Source organism: Malus domestica, chromosome 01 (genome assembly GCF_042453785.1).
Source record: "Malus domestica chromosome 01, GDT2T_hap1".
Taxonomy (NCBI): domain Eukaryota; kingdom Viridiplantae; phylum Streptophyta; class Magnoliopsida; order Rosales; family Rosaceae; genus Malus; species Malus domestica.
The window spans coordinates 15,654,091-15,663,359 of NC_091661.1; the positions used below are offsets into that span (position 1 = coordinate 15,654,091).

The 9,269-nt window shown below is 37.4% G+C and overlaps 1 pseudogene; it reads right to left on the reverse strand.

The window, feature by feature from the left end:
* Positions 1-740: 740 nt before the first annotated feature.
* LOC103445953 (COP9 signalosome complex subunit 1-like) lies at positions 741-5,365 on the reverse strand (annotated as a pseudogene).
* Between the last annotated feature and the right edge of the window lie 3,904 nt (positions 5,366-9,269).

Sequence of the window (9,269 nt, forward strand, 5' to 3'; positions counted from 1 at the left end):
AATTGTATCGACTCACATCGGCTTGATAACAAGCTAGTTAATCCAAGTTTATTGTAATCAGGGAGAGGCGTCAATCAGGGAAAGCATCTAAGAGTATGCTATATTGGCCATGTGAGAAACGTTTTTGTTTTTTTTTTTTCCTTTAGACAATCCATTCATTTCATGAGTTATTATTGGAGAAGTTCTAATGAGACTGTACATCAAAGACTTGTGGCCATACAAAGGGGATTGTTGTAACTGTGGATGACCAACTCTAATGATATTGATTCATCCATGTGACAACACCAAAGCATGAATAGAGTAAACATAAAAGCATGAGTCGTAAAAGTGCTAACAAAGTGGTGGATAATTCACAAACCACTAGTAAAGTCATTTTGTTTGTACTTCACACCATTTCCTATAAATAAGTGTGGCGAGCTCATTTGTAAACACACCAATTCTCATCATCTCCTTGAGAAAGCCAGAAGTTATGCCAAGGCTAGAGAGAAGAGAGAAAAATCATGAGAGTTATCTTTGTACTCATATTATTTCAAATAATGAAAAAAGCCATTATTGCTGCCCACAAGATGTAAGGACACTTGCTGAACCTTGTAAATATTGTGCTTTATTTACTTTATACACCACTACACATGTCATCTTTTTCACAACATTTATGAAGTTAAAGCCTCCAAATTTAAACGTGAAAGAGTGAAACATTTCACAACACTTGCTTGTGTGAGTGAAATCAAGAAACTGAAGAATAGCAGATGCAACAGACCACACAATAATCAGAATCAAAATAAAACTCTGGATATACAAGACAGTAACCATTTCATAGCGTAATTTTCGCATATATTTGCACCCTGGTTTCCTACATGTGTCTAATCCTCCACCATGCTACTTGACCAAGTTGATGAACGTTAAAAATAAAAAGTACAGGCGCAAACCTTGGCTAGACTGCCAGATTTACACATTGTCCAAAAATAAATTCAGTGCTTCCTCGCTGCCCTGAGATTGTACTCGTGCTTTATGAGATTTACCCTAAGCAGCATCGACTTAACATCCCGATCAAACTCATTCCCTATCTGTAGCACCCGTTGAAAAGTTGCATTCCTTTGATCTGCATGCCGTGCATAGAGGATTTTGTTCTGCGAGTCAATTTTAGCCTGCAGTGTTGTCATGAATTGGGTCAATAAAGAACAGAATACTAAACGTGAAAAACAATAGACCCTCAAGTTTCACTTCAAACCCACCACCCCAAACCCTACCACAAAAATTGATTCTGATTCATTATGCATCATACCACAATTAACCGATTTAGTTCCAAACTCCATGCCTAAAATACTACACATGAAAAACAGACTCTGAAGTTTCACTTCACTTCAACCCGACCCTCCAAATCCTACCACAAATGCTGATTCATTGTGCATAATACCTCAATTACCTATTGGGTTCCACACTTAAGTGAACCAATATATATGAGGTCCATTTGACAATTGGGTATGGAGTGAATTACCAAGATTTTGTAACATTACAAGCTAGGTAAATATCCCATATAAGTAGATACAGTAGATATCATTAAAAAGCACACCTGGACTTGGTTGTCAGTGATCAAAGCTTCAAGTTCTTTCTCCAGCCCTGCAACATCAGTTTTGAACGCATTGGCCATCATGTTTAAATCTACCGATACAAAGGGGTGCATATACTGGATGAGGGCCTTGTGGCGGATCTGGCCATAGAGTGTCTCAAGGTGATCATGTAAATGGATGTCAAGCAGCAGATTTGCTTTGAGATTCCCAAGGTAATCCAGGCATGAAGCATAATGGCTATAAAAGATGAGAAGATCAATGTTACTAAAACTGAATCTCTGAGCATCATCAGATAACAAGTATTCTACACTGCCAAGTGCCAACCGATAACAGCAATTGCATAAGCACCCTCAACTTTTCATATTCAATCTAAACAAGGAATTGGAAAACATTAACTCATTGCAACTAAAACTACGAGTATGCAATGTTTAATGTCACTTGATAAGATTGTTTAAAAAGAACAACTAATATTAAGAAGCTCACATGATTGAAACCTATAAATCTTTCAGACTATATCTTAGTATAACTTGAACTTCCCCTACCATATCCATTGTGCATGTCGAAGCACCATTGCCAAAATTAACACACTAATAAAGCAAGTCAACAACTAAAAAGATCACATTACAATAGATTACCTTGTGTAAAAATCATTGATAAGCTCCCTGACTTCAGGTACCAACTCTAAAAAATTCCTGAAATTCAGGTTGTCTATAACTTTGTTCTGTAATATAAAATCATTTACTGAGAAAGAGTGTTGTACTTCTGAACAAAAAAAACCCAAAAGATCAAAGGGAGAGATAGTTGAAAGGAAAGAAAGAATATATGCCTTCAGTTCCATGCGGTCAAAAGTTGCAAGGGCACAAAGCCCACCATATGTTGTTACATCTTGAGGAGCAATCACTTCATTGTAGTGATTTCCCAATTCAGGCCCGGTTTCCAAGAACTGTAATGTCACAATGAATGAGAATGATAAAAACATTAGATGTCTCACAAGAGCAGCAGATAAAGAAAAGGCATAGACTACTACATTGACAAAACATTGCAGTTGATTGATTTTACAAGGTAATGGGGGTAATAACACTCTTCAAATTGGACAGACACAAAATTTAGAGAATCAGGGACAATCTTAAAACTTGGAGACCAAGAAAAACTAAATTAGCAATAATTAAAGACCAACTGTTTCCTTTGATTTTAAAGGCATAAGTTCAATATTATCCAAGTATCTGTCATATATTCTGCCCAACAAGAGCATATAGATTACAACTGAAATAAGATTACAAAATGACAACATAGTACAATTAAAGCGAGTTGTAAACAAATAATTACACTATGAAGGTTCTCATAAGGCATATTAAAAATGATCCAGAAAATCAGATAAAAAACGAAAGATGTCATTATATACTGAGCATGTACATGAAAAAGTTCATTGTGTGAAGTGTGAACACCAAATGCTGAGCATCCAAACACTCCCTCACGGTCTGCACTTATATCTTTAAAGATACACACACAAACACAGACATATCATCAAGTCATCATTAACTCATTCACATCCTCTTAGTTTGCAGTTGAAACAAATTTAGTGCATGAAATCATTGACTGTTAAATTGTTAATTGACCTTCTGAACATCTGTAAATCATATTAGCATACCAAGCATAACATGCCTAACCAAATAAAGGAAAAACACAGAGATCATAAACTCACAAGTACTTTATGTTAAAGCACAAAGCTACAAGATTTTATATCCATTTCAAAAAATATAAAATGACAATACGATAAAAAATAAAAATAAAAACAATAAGAAACATCCACCAACCTTACGAGCAGCAAGTTTGTACTTTTTAGATTCCAATTGAGCCAAGCCAGCAGCACAACGAAGTTTAGCAACAGTGACTGGGTCAAGGGCTTCTGGTATTTGTTCTGCTTTGGTAATATAGCTTGTGACATGAGTAAATTGACCCATCTCAATGCTGACCAAAGTTGAACTCATGCACATGTGAACAATATGCTTTGACGTAATGCAATAATCACGAGTCCGAACGTAATTTTTAAAAGCATCCCCAAGTTGACCATGAGCATAATAAAAATCTCCAAAATCATTGTAACCCATTCTTATGCTTTCTTTGATCAGATTTGTCTGCACAAAAGCATTTGAAGGAAGAATGAGAGATCATGGTACGAGATAATGGGAGCCAAAGAAGATTCAATCACATATATTGCACTTATTTCACCATTTATGAACATGAGCAAGGAAATATGCATAACAACCCTCAGAGAGAGAAATCCCAAATGTAGGTTTTTTCCCACCATTAAAGATAGCAGAACCCTAATCATTGCATATGAAAACTGATTAGAGCCCAATAAGAAGTTACAAAAAAGAAGTTCTAAGAGGATAAACAGTTGAAAAACATGCAACACGTATAAGTTAAATGTGTCTGAAAAAATATGTGATGCATTAACCAATGACAATGTTGCACTTGGAAACCTTCATTTTGAGCCCAAAGTTGATTATTACCCGACAGATTCACTAGGTTCACGAGAATAATGACCACTATCCATTTCAATTAACTAATCATCAAAACCCCGTATTCATTTACTTGTACAAAACTGTAGTCCACCATCTCATTTACTTCTCCTATACCCAAAAAAAAAAAAATGAAATCTATTCTATCCCTTTAACACATTTTCACTCATCGACCAAAGCATCTGAAATCAAGTTCACTCATCCACCAAAGCATCTGAAAGCAAGTTAAAGTTGAGGGGTGAACAAGTTGTTTGCTTACTACCCAACACTGCCTAAAATACAAACCAAAGGACCATCACTACCCTGTATCCTGAATACAACATCTCATCCATAACCACATTCCTTTGTCAGGTGTCAAATGCGATGCTGTACCTGATCGTTTAAATCAGGTCTCTATTTCGGTACAGCGAGAGGGAGTTTGCAATAGTCAGTGTATACATATCATACTCCGAAAACGATATACTATGACAAACCATACAATAAAACAGTCTTATTACAATAAACCCAGCAAATAGACTATAGGCACACCATATCAGTTATAACAACATGAACAAATGGAATTAGCTAGTTTTTTTATTTGGTGGATTTCTTTTCCGCTTGTTGTGATTCGTTCTATTGTTTTTATAAAATTCTATCGGTTTCTTCTCAAAACAAAAATATCAAATATATAACAACATGAACAATTAAACACAAATTACAAGAAACCCAGAAGAAATCACCACAAAAACCTATATACTATTTAATCACATAAATCCTAGAAATTCCAGAGTCATAAAACTACATACCTTGTAGGCATTGAGCTCGTTCTCGAGCTTCTCCTTCTTCTGCTCGGCCCTCCTATCCACCGCGTCGCACCAAGCCACGTCCATTCCATACTCGGGCCCAATCGACCACCGATCTTCTGCACAACCTCTCTGTGCAACTGGGTGTTCTCCGCCTTCTTGATTTCGTCGTACGCCATGCGAAGAGCCTCCAACTCCATAGCCTGGTTGCTCTGGCTCCTCTCGACGGTGAAAATGAGGTGCATGATCTTGGTACGGCCGCTGTACAGGCTCGCGTAGGCCTTGATATCGAATTGCTCGCTGTTGATGATCGGTCGGCTGCGCTTCTCGTCATGGCCGTAAACGCCATTAGTGTAGATCTCGTCGTCGATCATTGGTCCCGATGTCTCATCATCGCTTTCCATTTGGGGAAACTCTGAAACCCTGGGGCAGAAATTTGGGGGGAATTTTTGGGTACGTTGTACGGGTAGTGCTACAGTGCTGCTCCGCTCTCTCGCTCCCTCTCTTCACTCTTCCTCTTTCTACTTCTTAAGAGAATGAAACGAATCGTGGGCTGATCGGACTGTTCCTTTTCCTGGGCTTTCGGATTGGGCGGGCTTTTGTTTAAGGCTTTTGAGCCTTTGAACCCAGTTTGAATTAAGAAGCATACATGCAAGGGAATCATAATGCACCTTAAAAAGTGTATACTACTATACTTATCACATATTTGTACCATTATTTGTATTATCATTTTAATACAGGTAGGGTCTACCAACACATGTGCGTCTTATATCTATTAGAGAGATGATACAAATATGTGGAAGAGTAGCATTTTTGCCCTAAAAATCTAATTAATACCTGCATCTTAATTTTCAAAAATGCTATTCTTATCATATTTGTATCACTTCTCTAATAGAGATGGAACCCATATGTGTTGGTGTTGTGACGACCCGTCCCTAATTTTATGTTTTTACAAATTTTAAAAACGTTGTTTTACGAAAATGTCCTAGAGATGAAGGTATTGACTTTCGTTGACCAACGTTTAGTGAGACATACGACTTATACTTTTAGCGTATTTGCATAGTATTTGGTGATACGAACGCATAGACGCAAGAGAAAGTGAATTTGGAGTTACGGTCGAAGTTTTACAGAGCTACAAATCTGAAAATTACGTTTCTAAGGATTTCCATTTATTATATATATTCTCATAAGTATTATTATATGGGTTGGAGGTTATTTTGTAAAAGAGAAAAAGTGGTAGGAAGAAAAAAGGAAAAAATAAGGGTCTGCTGCCCAATCGGGAAAAAGGAAAAGAAAGGAAAGAAGAAAGGAGAAGGAGGAGGAAGGCTTAGCGAATGGGGAAGAGAGAGAGGAAAGACAAGAACCAATCAGGAAGAAGAAGGAGAAGATCAAGAAGGGAAGGAGTGAACAGAGGATTAGAAACCCCTTTTTTTATGACCTGTTTCTCTTACGTGACTCGACTCGGACTCCATGCTAGTTCCTACGGAATTTGGTCCATCTCACCGGTGTTTCACGATCGCCTACCACTTCCAAACAATTTCTCAACCTTCCTTCTTCAAATTTCCACTTTAGATTGACGAGATTTAATCCCCATTTTGTGAAGAACACACTCACGGGTCCGTACACCCTTCGCCGGCAATCCACCCATTATGAAACACTTACCTTCAATTACCACCACCAAAGCACTCCTTAAGAGGTCAGGAACAAAGCCCAATTAGTGGTTGGAGCGTCAGAGTCAATTTGAGGACGAATCACAAACACCCAAATTCTAGGGTTCCGTACGGTTTTAGCAAAATTGGAGCCTTTTCAGGTCAAATTGGACTTGGCCACAGGTATAAAGTTTACTTTTCTCATTGAGACCTACAATTCTGTAAAATTTGGTAATTTTAGAAATAGTTGGATTTTCCGGCGAGTCAAGCCGGTCGACCACCACCCACGGCGGCGCGTGGCCAGGGGACCGTCGATGCAGATCTTCCGAATTGAATTTCCTAGGGTTGTGGACCCTACCGTTGATCGTTGACTAACGATCGACTTTTGGTCAATGGGGCTTAAATCACTTTAAAATGTTTTTAGGGATGTGTTTTACGTAAATTACATGATCTATTGATAAGAATTCTAAGATGTGGTTTGATAATTGTCCTAGGCGTCGATCGTTTGGGACGCCTTGATGGTCGTGCTAGGAAATTGTAGCACAGACTCCGGGTGAGTTGATCTTTTTCTTCTTATCATATATATATATATATGATTGACTAGGGGTGGGTTCAAAAAACCGAAAACCAAACCGAACAGAGGCCGAAAAAAATCGAACCGAAAAAAACCAAACTGAAACTACCAAACCGAACCGAACCGAATCTGGCTGGTTCGGTTTCGGTTTTTAAGGTCAGGAAACCGAACTGAACCGAAAAAAAAATCATATATAAATACTAAAAAAATACATGTCGGCATCAGGGTTTGAACCCATTCCCTGCAGGTTGGGGTTAGTTGGTGCAAGCCAACTTGCTGTAGGCTCCATGTTGTTATAATTGTACGAGTAATATATCTATAGGTTTCTTATGTTTAATGCTTTATAAAATTTTCTAACTTTACAAACCCTAGCCGTCTCACTCCCATTTCATTTCAGATCTCAAACACTTCTCTATTTCTCTCTGTCCGTTCGCTGCTTCCTTTCTACCTTTGCTTCCTCAGTCTCTCTCTCTCTCTCTCTCTCCTTCCTCTCTTCCTCCAAATCACTCTCTCTCCAGTCCTCTCCTGTCCTTCTCGCGGATTCCTTCTTCCAAACCATGATTTTCCCTCACCCATTTCGAGACCCGACAAAAAGAGGAATTGTAAGAGCTTGCAACGGTCATGGTGATATCGCTGCAGCAAAGGTTGTGGGTTTTATTTATTTGTCAGTTCATGGGTTTTTAATTTTATGGTTACCCATTTGAAATTTATGTAATTTAAGGTGAAAAAGTTTGTATTTTTCTCTCAATAAGTTTTGGAATTTTCTAGATCTATTGTGGACTTGACTATGAATTTGAATGTGGGCACTGGGCATGCAATATTGGAGTCCGATTATGGCATTTTGACGAACCCACTTGCTTTTTTTTTTGTTTCGATCTGCATCGATCAACTAATTTGTTGAATTATTTCATGATTTTGTAAATTTTAAAGTTTTAGAATTTTGAATCCTGACGATGTACATTTCCTTGAAGAATATATGTTTCTGTATTTGCTTAAGTTTTGAGAATTTTGAATATATGTTTCTGTATTATTTCATGATCATAAGTAGTTGAATTACTTGAATATATTCAGGATTTTAAGGCTCTCAATTCTCTGATATATGAGACCTGGGAGGTTGCTAGGGAGGTTCCTTCCATTTACATCATTTAAAAAATAAAAATAAAAAACCGAAAAAAAACCGAAACCGAACCGAAAAAAACCGAAACCGAAAAAAACCGAACTGAAAAAAAATGAGCCGAACTGAACCAAACCGAAATTTTGGTTCGGTTTCGGTTTTGGTAAAAAACCGAACCGTTTTGAATCGAACCCAGCCCTATGATTGACAATTCCACAAACGTTTATAAATTGATTATTGCATATAACTACTGTGAATACTTTGAAGTACTTATGCGAACTACGAATGACTTGATCCTTGTTTAGGGTACATAGGCAGTCTAACGAGACGTTAGATGCAGCCATACAATAATTGAGATTAAACAATTGAGACAAAGCCTTGTTTAGGGAATTGGGCAAGGTGAAGGAATTTGGTAAAAATGTGAGATTTAACCTTATGAATTGGTGTTAAATATTGGTCATAAATCAATGTGTAAAGAATCAAGAATCTGAAGTAAGGAAACGTAAGTAATGATAATTAATTAAACTAGTGTTTAGTTGGGTTGTCACCTATAATTATTTCCGAAAATGAATAATTCGGGAGTAGGGCGCTATAGCTTATGCATTTTTATGCCACATTACATATATATATATATATAATTGGAAATGCTATAAAGTGGTTGAGTATCAGATTTCATCACGGTTTATCTATATGTATATTACATGCACACAATTATTCGCACAGTCTTCACGTGATCGTAACACTTGAGTGTATTTATTTACACACAGTCTTGTCGTACATACCACTTTAGGTGGTTCCGACTCGTGTGCATGTATACTTATTGAGCTATGGATAAGTCGTGCAAGTCACTAAAGGTGACTCCGACTTATGTGATGAGTTAGCATATGTGATGAAATATGTGATGAGCTGGCATATGTGATGAGCTAGCATATGTGATGAAATATGTGATAAGCTAGCATATGTGATGAGATATGGGTAAGTCGTACAGGTCACCATAGGTGACTCCGACTTGCGTGCTAGTACGGATTATTAATCACATGATTAATGATATTGCTAATGA